Source organism: Macadamia integrifolia, unplaced genomic scaffold (genome assembly GCF_013358625.1).
Source record: "Macadamia integrifolia cultivar HAES 741 unplaced genomic scaffold, SCU_Mint_v3 scaffold_81A, whole genome shotgun sequence".
In the NCBI taxonomy this organism is placed as follows: Eukaryota; Viridiplantae; Streptophyta; class Magnoliopsida; order Proteales; family Proteaceae; genus Macadamia; species Macadamia integrifolia.
In genome coordinates, this window is record NW_024870675.1 from 24,929 (window position 1) to 37,039 (window position 12,111).

At 41.8% G+C, this 12,111-nt stretch overlaps 1 protein-coding gene across 1 annotated transcript in view; it reads left to right on the top strand.

Annotated features, from left to right (window-relative positions):
* Positions 1-12,111, top strand: part of LOC122071770 (protein DGS1, mitochondrial) — a gene marked incomplete at its 3' end in the record, with an annotated part of 136,065 nt that overhangs the window by 10,518 nt on the left and 113,436 nt on the right.

Below are 12,111 nucleotides of genomic sequence, written 5' to 3' on the forward strand. Positions count from 1 at the left end.
AAATCTAAACATTTTTATCCATTGAGCATGAGTAGATCTAAGAAATTTGAAAAAAATTGAAACCCTCATTTTCTCTTGAAAAAAGTTTGTAAATCCTTATAAATCCAATGATTTCATGTAATAATGATGCACAAAATGTGATTCTAACTATGATGAACCTTAGATTTGTAAAAAAACTTGAAAATCTAAGGCTAAAGTTGGAAAAAGTGAGTAAAGATTCAAGAACTTACTATTCAAATGTTTCAACTTTCAAGTTCAAGCCTTCAAGGTTCTTCTTGGACTATGTTTTTCTCCTTCTTTGAACCATTCACTTCCATAATGTTTCTTTCAATCTACCATTTGAGTCTTCAAAAAGGTGTGTGAATCAAATGGGAAGAAAGAAGAGAAATATAGAAAACTGTTTGTGAGAGTTTGAAGTGTTTGTTTCAAACAACAAAAGGCACATTCACACTTAAGTAGCCGTATCGTACCGACACGGTACGGTACGTATCGAATGTCGGTACGATACGGCTCGATACTGCACGATACATTCGATACGTACCGATACTCTCGGGAATTTTCATATTTTTAAAAGTTCGTATTGTAGAGTATCGTACATATCGGTACCGATACGGTACGGCACGATACGATATGTATGATACGTCGATACACAAAAGAGGGCCCAAAAATCCCCGTAGCGTATCGGTATGTATCGTGCTGATGCCTACCGTTACGGATACGTATCGGACGATACGGAACGATACGTACCGATACTTAAAACCATGGCTGGCACATCATTTAGAACGACCTAATCTTTGCCATCAGAAGTTTATTCCTCAATCCTTCCCAAATCTCTGGCATCAACCACACATTTCTCTGTCTCATCCCGAAAAAAGATGGTGCCAACTCTATGGGGGACTTCAGACCCATCTCTCTTTGCAACCTCCTTTATAAATTCATAGCCAAAATCTTGGCTAACCGAATCCAAGCTGTGATTGACTCTCTAGTCAGCCCCAATCAATTGGCCTTCATTGCTGAGCGCAGCATTGCGGACAATATCATCATTTGCCATGAGATTGTTTGTGGTTTTGATCGCAAATCTCACTCCCCTGCTACTTTCCTCAAGATCGAGATCCATAAAGCCTTTGATTCCATTCGTTGGGACTTCATCTCCAACACTCTCCTCCAGATGTCCTTCCCCCCCTCTTTCGTCCATTGGATCCTCTGTTGCATCTCCTCTCCTCACTTTTCTGTCTTCATCAATGGCAGCCCTGCTGGATTCTTTCCTTCCGTTGTTGGAATTCGGCTAAAATGCCCCCTCTCCCCCTTCCTTTGCTCTCTCCCTTGAAATCCTCTCCCTCTCCATCCAATCCTCCACTGATCTCCATCTCATTACCCCTATTCCCAAATGCAAAGGCCTTTTGCTTTCCCACCTTGCTTTTGATGATGACCTAATGATCTTTTCCAAGGCTGATTCTCAATCCATCTCCTCCATAATGTCCTCCCTTAGGCTCTTTGAATCTCTCTCTGGGCTCCGCATCAACCTCCTTATGTCCAACATCTTCCTTTTTGGAGTTTCTGACTCCCTCAGGGATCATCTCCTGGCCATCTCGGGCTTCTCCCTGGGACCCTCTTAGTCAAATATCTAGGTCTCCCCCTTATCTCCTCTCGTCTCACTGCTCACCACTGCTCCCCCATCCTTGATTCTATCAGGAAGAAGCTGCAGCTTTGGAAAAGGAAACTCCTCTCCTACGCCAGCTGGCTAGTCCTCATCAAATTTGTCCTTCAATCCCTCTACCTCTTCTGGTCTGGAATCTGCTTCATTCCAGCATCTACCACCAAAGCCATCAACTCCATTTTGCGCTCCTTCCGCTGGAAAGGAGCTGAATCCACCAAATTCCTCCATCCCATATGCTGGTCCAAAGTCTGCTCTCCCAAATCTGAAGGGGGTCTGGGCCTTCGCTTAATAAAGGACACCAACTCTGTCGGCATCCTAAAGCTGATATGGAGAATTGCCTCAAAACATCGTAGTATTTGGATCTCTTGGATCTACTGCCACCCTCTCAAAAATGATTCCCTTTGGTCGGCGTCCCTCCCCTCGGATGCCTCCCCAATATGGAAATCCATCCTCAAATTCAGGTCCATTGCCCTCGAATGGCTCTCCCATGAGATTGGTAATGGCTCCTCCACCTCCCTTTGGCCAGATCCCTGGCACCCTGTTGGCGTTCTCACCAATCTCATCTCCCCAAGACTCATTTACTCTTCTGGCCTCCCCAGATCTGCCCTAGTCTCATCCATTCTCTCCTCCTCTGGCTGGTCCCCTCCTCGTTCCCCCCTCCTTTGGATGATCTGTGGTCGGCCCTTCCTCACATCCCCCTTGGACATCGAGGAAGAGATGATAAAGTCCTCTGGAAGCCCTCTCCAGCGGGCTCCTTCACTTCGGCCTCTGCCTGGGAATTTATTCGTATCAAATCTCCTACCGTCCCTTGGCATAAGTTAGTATGGTTCAAAGGCCACATCCCCCGCCACAGCTTCACCGCCTAGCGTGCCCTCACCGATTGCCTCCCCACCCAATCTTTTCTCATCCACAGACACATTCAGGTCTCTCCTTCCTATTGCCTCTGTTGGAACAATTCTGAAGATGTTAACCACCTCTTCTTTTCTTGCCCCTTCTCCGCCTCAGTCTGGAAGATGGCCCTCAAATCTATTTGGCCCAACCCAAGTCCCACTTTGCCCTTCACCAGGGAATGGATATGGATTGATATGACTTTTGGAGCACTACCTTGTGTGACATTATAGGGAAGCTCACATTTGCAGCAACTATCAACAACATTTGGATGGAGCGAAACCTCAGAAAATGGACTTTCAACTCTCGTTCCTTTGAAAGGATTTGGAAGGCCATCTACTTTGAGGTAAGTTCCAAACTTGGCACTCTCAGGCCCAGACCTTTTAGGGACACCCCAAGGAATAGGAATATTGTTGTCTCTTGGAGCCTTCCCCACTCCATTATATCTCCTCCTATTCCCCACCCATTGATTGTATCCTAATAGTTGGGTTTTCAGGCCCTTGATGTTTTTGTTGCTCCCACTTTGGTATTGACCCCCTCCCCCCCCCCCGGTGGTTTTCCTTTTCCCTTGTACATTCTTTCTCTTGGTAATGAATTATTTATTCATAAAAAAAAAAAAACAAAAACCACAGTGGTTGAAGGCGTTCATGTGGATGATCCTATGGATACATTTGTGGTTGTTGAAGCTGAGCATATAGAGTTCGTTATCCCATTAAAGTATCTTGAAGATCGAGCTCCTCACATTTTAGACTACATCCTTATTATCAAAGAGCTACCTGAATTTTTCTACGGCTTGAAGAAGGACGTGCACCATGATATAATCAACCTCACACTACAAAATTCAAGGACGAATTTTTTTTAAGAGAGGGAGAATTGATGCAGATAAGTCACGTAATGAGCTTATTTTATTGCAAATAAGCTTTGGGTTGAGTTATGTATGTGTTGGGCATTTGATCCCATGGGTTTTCTTTGTAATGGGCCGCTTAAATGGGCTTAAATTATGGGTAGAAAGTAGGAAATGAGATTTAATTCATAAGTTAAGTTAGAGTCATGTTTTGAGTCCATTTCCTTTGTTATTTCAATTTCCTAGTCAGTTTAGGTTTCTCAGTTAGTTAGGGATTGGGTAAGGGCTTTTCTTTTTAGGGTTTAAGTCAGTTTTGAGTATTCTATATAAGTGTGTAAGGGGCTACAACATTGAACACGAATTTATTGATGATAAAAAAGATGGCTTATGTTGTTGTGCTGTGGGATGTAGTTGGGTGATATGCCCTAGGTGAGATGCCTATTCACTAGTTCTTCTTCCCCCTTCTCAACCCTCCATCAAATTCTTTCTTTTCTTTATTCTCTTATTTTTTTGTTTTATTCATTCTATTGGGCTACACCAAGGGTCAGCTCTAAGCCCCTATCTGTTTGCGCTTGTTCTGGATGAGTTGACAAAAGATATACAAGGTGACGTCCCTTGGTGTATGCTTTTTGCGGACGATATTGTTTTATTGGATGACACAAAATCAGGACTCAATGCTAAACTAGAGTGATGGAGATCTGCCTTGGAAACAAGAGGCCTTAAGATAAGCAAATTAAAGACAGAATATGTAATGTGTAACTTTAGCCATTCCACGAGAGATACTGACGAGGTGACTATTGAGGGAAGAGAGGTTAAGTAAAGTAACTATTTTAGATATTTGGGATCTATCATTAATAAAGAAGGTGATATAGAGGATGATGTATCTCATAGGATTAAAGTGGGATGGACGAAGTAGAGGAGTGCGTCTGGAGTTTTGTGTGACAAACGTGTCCTGGTAAAACTTAAAGGAAAATTCTATTGAATGGTCGTGCGGCCGTCTATGATGTATGGGTCAGAATGTTGGGCCGTTAATAAGCAGCAGATTGATAAGCTAGGGGTAGCGGAAATGAGAATGCTAAGATGGATGTGTGGGAAAACTAGAAGGGATAAGGTTAGGAATGAGCAAATTAGAGCGGTTCTGGGCGTTGCCCCAATTCCTGACAAGCTTCGAGAATGTCGTTTGAGGTGGTTTGGACATGTTCAACGAAGGCCATCAGATGTACCGGTAAGGAGGAGTGACTTGATTAAGATAGAAGATCCAAAAGAGCTAGAGGCAGGCCAAAAATGACCATAGGAGAGGTTGTGAGGAAAGACATGCGCAAATTCGGCCTTGTCCCAAGTATGGTTTTGAATAGAACAGATTGGAGGGCTAGGATCCAGGTAGTGGACCCGCTTTAGCTGTGTTCTACTTTGTTAGTGATTACCAATCTGTCTCCTTTAACGCCTTTTCTATTCTCTTTATTTGGCTTTGCTTGGATCCATGTAGACGACCCCATTAAGTTGGGACAAGGCTTTGTTGTTGTTGTTGTATTCATTCTTTCTGTCCCTGAATTTGGTTTATATTGAATTTAGTAAAGATCTTACCTGGGATTGGATCACTTGTGATTCGATCTTACATTACCAGTATTTTAGAAAATTGTGAGTGAACGTCGACCGAGGCTCTTCGTAGGTGCTTCACGGGCATTTTGAATCTGCACAAAAATTATCTGTGATAGTATGGGCGTCTTCCATCTTCCTTGTGATTTTTAACCTTCTCTTCTTAGGTGCTCTCTCTAATTTCTTCTTTGTTACTTTCTTAATTTTCCTATCCTTCTTCATTCTATTATTCGTTCCCTTAGTTTCTGAACTCTACTAACAAGATACCTTATTCTAAAATTGGTATTTCTTCCACCATAGAGTTCGATTTCTCTCAGATCTCCTTTTAACCTCAAAATCAGGGTCTTGAACTGACAGCTAGGTAAGTTCAGCAAATTTAATTACTCAACAACTGATTGTTGGGTTTGATTCTTGCTTGCATTCAGTAGATTTGAGTAAAGAATCTCTGCCTAAAATCTTGTTTGGATTAAGACCGTTATTGGGAGAGAAATCTCACATGGAACTATGGAAGCAAACCAGGTTACCACTGGTTTTCTGTTCCCACCGTGGGGAAGAAGTAGCTCTCTTTCTTCTTATTGCTATTAAAGACAAAATGTATGTTATTGACACAAAAACCCTTATATTCCAAGTGTGTTTATTTATTCCCCTTCCTTATTTTGGTTTCCAGAAAAGCCCTCTATGGCTCTACTGTCAAGTTTTAATTCCATTTTGGTCCTTTCACTTGTTACAACACTTATAAGGTGCTGAACTGTTCCAGAGATCACAAAATTGGTGCATCCTTATATTTGAGAGGGTAATTTACAACCCCACCCACTAGAGAATGCCACTATTAGAGAGAAACCCCTTTCATAATACCAAATTACGCTCGTACCCCCTACGTCAGTCTCTGTTAGGTAATATACCTTAAATGCTGACACAGTTGGGTTATTTTTTTTAAAATACCAAAATACCATCATAATACATCATAATAAGTAAACTAACAAGTATACCCTAATCATTCTTCTTCTTCTTCCACAAATCAAAGAACCAACCCCTGTTCTGAAAATCAACGATATTTGCCGAGGTTTGTGGTGGTGATTCACGCCTAATGGGCAAGCTTGAGAGCACGGAATGACCTGTATCACCATCCGTCTGCTACATTGCCCCTGAATACGGCGGTGGTGGGCAGCTTTCCGAGAAGTGCGATGTGTACAGCTTTGGGGTTCTGTTAGGTTTCATCGCTGGGCGACGTCCTTTCCAGGTATCTGGTTCACCCATGTCTGAATTCGAACAAGCAAACCACATTGAGTCTATAGGTGCAATTTATTTGAATTTGATGTTCGTCTGAGTTGCTTGGGGAGTAAATCCAAAACACCACAACAGACTCAAATTCAGCCTCAGCCTCAGCCGACTTATCAACAAAGAGCTCAGAGAAATGCAGTTCCCGAGCAACCACTGCAGACTCAAACTCAGCCGATTTCTGCAGATCCCCAGCAACCACCCGAGATTTAGACTTTTATCAATAGAGAGCTGAAGTTCGCCGTCCATCCCGCCACCTAAGCCTCAGACACAACTGATTTATCCACAACCAATACAGAGACCTGTTAATGCGGGGCCCAAGACCCAACTAGGATGGTTGTGGGCCCACTTAAATAAATAGCTCAAATATCATAATCAATGGCTGTTTTGTAATATACCAGAATTCTCAAGGAGCTATTAGCAAATAAAGAAGCAATAGGATTTAAAGAGGGATTACTATTTATTGGCTAGGGGCAAACTAGGAGTAGCATTCAACTTGATGGTAGGGTGTAAATAAGAGGTTAAAGTAGGGGGCAACAATAAGGGAGTAAAACAAAAGAAGGACTTTTAACACAAAGGACAAAGACCTAGAAGACTTTTGAATTCCCACTTTAGAAGAAGAGTGTAACGTATACAGGGGAGGGGGTATTCTTGGAATGGAAGATAAACTCAATGGCAAGTTGTAATAAAGTAGGGAAAGGGAGGGTCATTAATATGGGATAAGAAGAGTTAAAGGGTTATTGGTAACCCACGGCTTAGGTTGTCTTCAACCTTGTGACTTCAACCATGGATGGAAGACAGAAACATGTAGAGAAGAAGAGCCCTTCAATTCTTCTGTGTTAGGCCTGAAATTTCAGGCGTAGGGTTTCAAGAGGAAGCTCTACCATACCCATATGGTGGTTGCTCAGATTGGTAGGCTGGAAGGATGTGAGAAGAACCTGAGATGGATGTTGGTGGCGGATGCAGTTCAGCACAGTTGCAGGCTTCGATTAGCCCAACTGAAAGGGAGTTTCGAGTAAAGCTTCAGGGAGTAGGGTTGCCCCTATGTTGGCTGTCTTCACCTAAATCGGAGGCTGAACAGAGGTGATGGGGACATTCACTTGTACTAGTGGCGTGGGCGCAAGACCCAGCCACATGTGCATTCTATTTGGCTAGTGGAAAGTCTCACCGAGGAAAACTAGAAGAAAGAAGAAAGAAGAAAGACGAAGGAAGAAGGAAGAAGGAAGGAGAGAGAATCGAACCGGTGCTGGGTTCGACCCTCTCTCCTTCCAATCGGCCAATGGGGACATCCACGTGTACCAGCGGTGTAGGCGCATGACCCAGCCACATGTGCATTCTATTTGGGCGGAGGAAAGTCTCACGGAGGAAAGCTAGAAGAAAGAAGGAAGAAGGAAGAAAGAAGAAAGAAGTGTTGGGAAATATGTCCATAGTCCTTGCTATGTTTTGGTGTTAACAAACAAACATACGTCTTTAACTTGGTTTGATAAAATGTGATTAGCTTGAAGAAAGTGTAATCAGTTTGAAGAAACACTTAGAAGTTCGAATCAAGACATCAAGGTTTGAACTCATGCAGACATGACCTTGAAGCTTAAAGACATTCAAGACCCAAGATAATAAAGACATTCAAGACTGAAGATGAAAATATCAAGACCCAAGATGAAGACTATAGGGTAGAGAATATATTTTTGTAAATCGTACACACATTGCATACGTACGCACCTCATGCATCATACTAGAATGACCTTAGGTGGTAGAGTGCAATATGCTCTAGTAAAACTGTGAAAACAGATTAACCTGACTCAAGGGCATTTTGGGTAATCTTAAAGTCGGTATCAGGAGATGAAACCTTCATAGAAGTTGTAGGAAATTGAGTCGCGATTCCAACACAACTGATCTCAGGTCAATCCGAGGTCGGACCGAAAAGTTATGGTCAAAACACTGATGACTGGTCAGTATGACAGCATTTTGTGAAAACAGTTTGTCATGTTGGCGGTTGACCGGCTAGAAGCCCCGGTCGACTGGAACTGTCCGAGACCATAGACGGTTGACCGAACAAAAGTCCCGGTCGATCGATGACTGCCTGGAAGTGTCCTAACGGCTATATTTTGCCTCATTGGCTCTTAACGGTCGATCGGCTACCAATGACGGTCGACCGATGGACCCAGAATATGACCGTTTAAGTGAGATTTACTGCCTAAAATGCTCTCCTAAGCTCACCTATAAATACCTCTATTCTTACTCATTAATTAACAATCAATCTCAACTTTGGAGAAGCATTATTTTGAGCATTAGAAGTAAGAATTGGTCTACACCATCTCTTGAGTTCAAGTTCTTCATTTTACATTCAAGAGGAACTCAAGACCATCTACAAGTCTTCATCTACTTCTTGGCATTTACATTACAAGCATCAAGAAGACTTCAAAAGGTGCATTCATTTTATTATCATTGCATATTTCATTTGCACCACACCGGAGGTAATCCTCTTTTATTCCACTTCTCCATTTTCTATTTTACATTAAGTCTAGACTGTACTTAGGCTTGTGCAAGGACCCTCTCTCTTTAAGAGATCGTAAGGATCCTTTTATCCTTAAAAGAGTGTAAGGTGTCTCTCTACCTTAAAGGAGATTGTAAGGTGCCTCTCTACCTGTAAAGGAGATTGTAAAGGTGCCTCTTTGCCTGTAAAGGGGATTTATAAGGATATTCTTATTTGTGAAAAAGATTGTAAATGTTTTCTTCCTTACCTACCGTACTGAAAGGGAGAATTAGTGGAATACCTTACAAGAGGATTCTTGTAGGGAGTGGACTAGACTCGGATTGAGTCGAACCACTATAAATCTTGTGTTGAGTGATTGTGCCTATTTTATTTATTCAGCATCGTTTTTAACTTGCAATCACACTTGGGACCTACATTGAGAAGAGTTAATTTCCACTAGTATAACCTATTCACCCCCCTCTAGGTTATTTCAAGAAGAAGGAAGGATAGAGAATCGAACCAGCACTGGGTTCAACCCTCTCTCCTCCCAATCGGCCAATCTTTGTGCCCCCACCAGATCTCTTTTTATTTTAGTTGTTTACTTTATTTTATCTTCTTATTTAGTTGTTTTGAATAATTAGGAAACTAGATACTTATCCTATTGTTTTTTTTATTTTAGAAAGTTTCTTTATTTCTGAGATATTTGTTCCTAGGATAATCTTTTTTTCTTTTAGTAATTTTTCCCTTTTTTTTGTAAGGCCATTAACCACAATTTTAACTTAATGAATGAAGATTATTGAAAGCAAAAACAACCCCCAAACCCCCCCCTCACGATTTCACTCTTGCTGTCCTCTCCCCTTCTCGTCTCACTCTCGCCCCTCCTCTCTTTCTTGATATTCTTTCTCACCCCGTCTCTCTCTTTCACTGTCTCTGGCCTCTCGGTTGCTGTTATGTCTGCTGCAGCTATTGAACAAAAATAGTTGAAGACCATCTCAATCGAAAGCTCCATCTGGACTGCTGCTGAATACTTCATCACAAGCTGGTTTTTTTTCTTCACCAACTAAGGTGGACTGTACCTCTGTTTTGGAGGACTTTGGCTTCTTCTTTTCTCCTCATATCTGGGCAGCAATAAGGTAAGTAAACCCCCCCCCCCCCCCCATTCTACCTCCATGGACCCCTTGTCATTTTCCCATTCCCCTACCACTGAAGTCTGAAATTGTTCTCTGTTTCAAGCCCATATATTTTTCTGTTGTCCTTTAAAAAAACCCTGCTGAGTTTACATTCTGCTACTGCTGTTCACATATCTCTGTCCTGCTGAGTTTATATTCTGTTGCTGCTGTTCACCTTGTTAGTTTTCTGTGATTAAAAATTCTGTTTATCTCTCTAATAGTTGAATGACTTGAGGAAAAGCATGATGCCTAGTCTTTGATTCTTGAACTGATTTGTGCTTAAACTACAGTATGTTGCCATGTTCCCTTCCCCATGTTTCCTGCTTGAGATTTATGTAGTTTAATTGATTTTCTGTCTAGATTATTATTGGCTGTTGTTGCATTGCTTCTATTTCGAATATATATGCATGCTGGTCATTGTATTGTGCTGCCCCACCAATCCCAGACCCAACCTAGGTCCTAGTGAGTCAATATTGTCCACTTGGACAGCTCTTGTCGGAAGTCCTGTTGTCTATGTTTTCTCCTACATCATCTTGGGATTAGAGGATGGTTTTGGTTGGTCTTGTTATGATTGGGTGTCACTGTCACTGTTTACATGTCTTGCCTTTTGTGGTCTAATCTCCGTAACAACCTGTCCGTAGTTGAGTCTGAGCTAAGTGAGTGTTAGTTTAGGTTAGAAGATACCCTCTTTCTCCTTAGTTTGGTGGGACTAAATAGCGTTGGACTCTATTCCACCAGAAACACATTCTTAAAAAGGAAATTTTTGACCTTAGGATCGAGAGGGTCAACTACCTATCTCTATTGGAGATTCTGAGTAGGCCTTGAGTCTTTGTTGGATTCCACCAGATCTGGGCAGCAATAAGGTAAGTAAACCCCCCCCCCCCCCAATTCTACCTCCATGGACCCCTTGTCATCTTCCCATTTCTTCCACCACTGAAATTTGAAATTGTTCTCTGTTTCAAGCTTATATATTTTTCTGTTATCCTTTAAAAAAATACCCTGCTGAGTTTACATTCTGCTACTGCTATTCACATATCTCTGTCCTGCTGAGTTTATATTCTGTTGTTGCTGTTCACCTTGTTAGTTTTCTGTGATTAAAAATTCTATTGATCTCTCTAATAGTTGAATGACTTGAGGAAAAGCATGATGCCTACTCTTTGATTCTTGAACTGATTTGTGCTTAAACTACAGTATGTTGCCATGTTCCCTTCCTCTTGTTTCCCGCTTGAGATTTATGTAGCTTAATTGCTTTTCCGTCTAGATTATTATTGGCTGTTGTTGCATTGCTTCGATTTCGAATATATATGCATGCTGGTCATTGTATTGTGCTGCCCCACCAATCCCAGACCCAACCTAGGTCTTAGTGAGTCAATATTGTCCACTTGGACAGCACCTGTAGGAAGTCCTGTTGTCTAGGTTTTCTCCTACATCAAGAGGCTTGTTGGAAGAGTTCCAGCAACCCTATGTTGGTGGACTGTTGCAGAAAACGAAACAGAATAGTAAGGAAAGGATAACAGATTACTAGGGAGAGGAGAGAAGCTGAAGTTGTTGTCCAGAACAGAGATAGGGAACGAACCAGAAAAGAAGAAGGAAGGGAGAGGTTGGCTGGAAGAGGGGGGAGGGAATTCTCGCAAAGAAGGAAGAGGGAGAAGGGGGAGGGAAGAGATCACACAGAAGAAGGAATGGGGTGGGGGAGAGAGCAGCCACGCCGGCAATTTGACAACTCAATTCATTTTTTAATAGTTACCCCATAACTTAGGTTACATGCCTTATTTATAATAGACTAAAATTAAAGTTTCCAAATTAAAGTCTAAGACTAAAATAAATTAAAATTTCCTAAAACCTAGACTAATAGAATTATAAGCAAAGGACTCAAATTGGAAGCTTCTTACCTATCTAGAAACTACCCAAAAATAAAAGATTACAAATAAAATAAAATCCTAGAATATTCTAATAACCTTGAACCCAAATTAGTAACTTTGATCCCAAATTGGATTTGGTTCTTGGTCTGGGTTCTGGAGTGGGTTTGGGTCAATTCATCGTAGTGCTGCTACATGAATTCCCCTGATGCTTAGAAAAACTCGTCCATGAGTTTTAGAGAAAGAGAGAATCAACACCACTTGATCAACATCCTCGATCAACGGCTTCGATGGAGTAAAGATCAAGCACATCTCACGATCAACGGTCACGATCTCCTGGTGGTCGT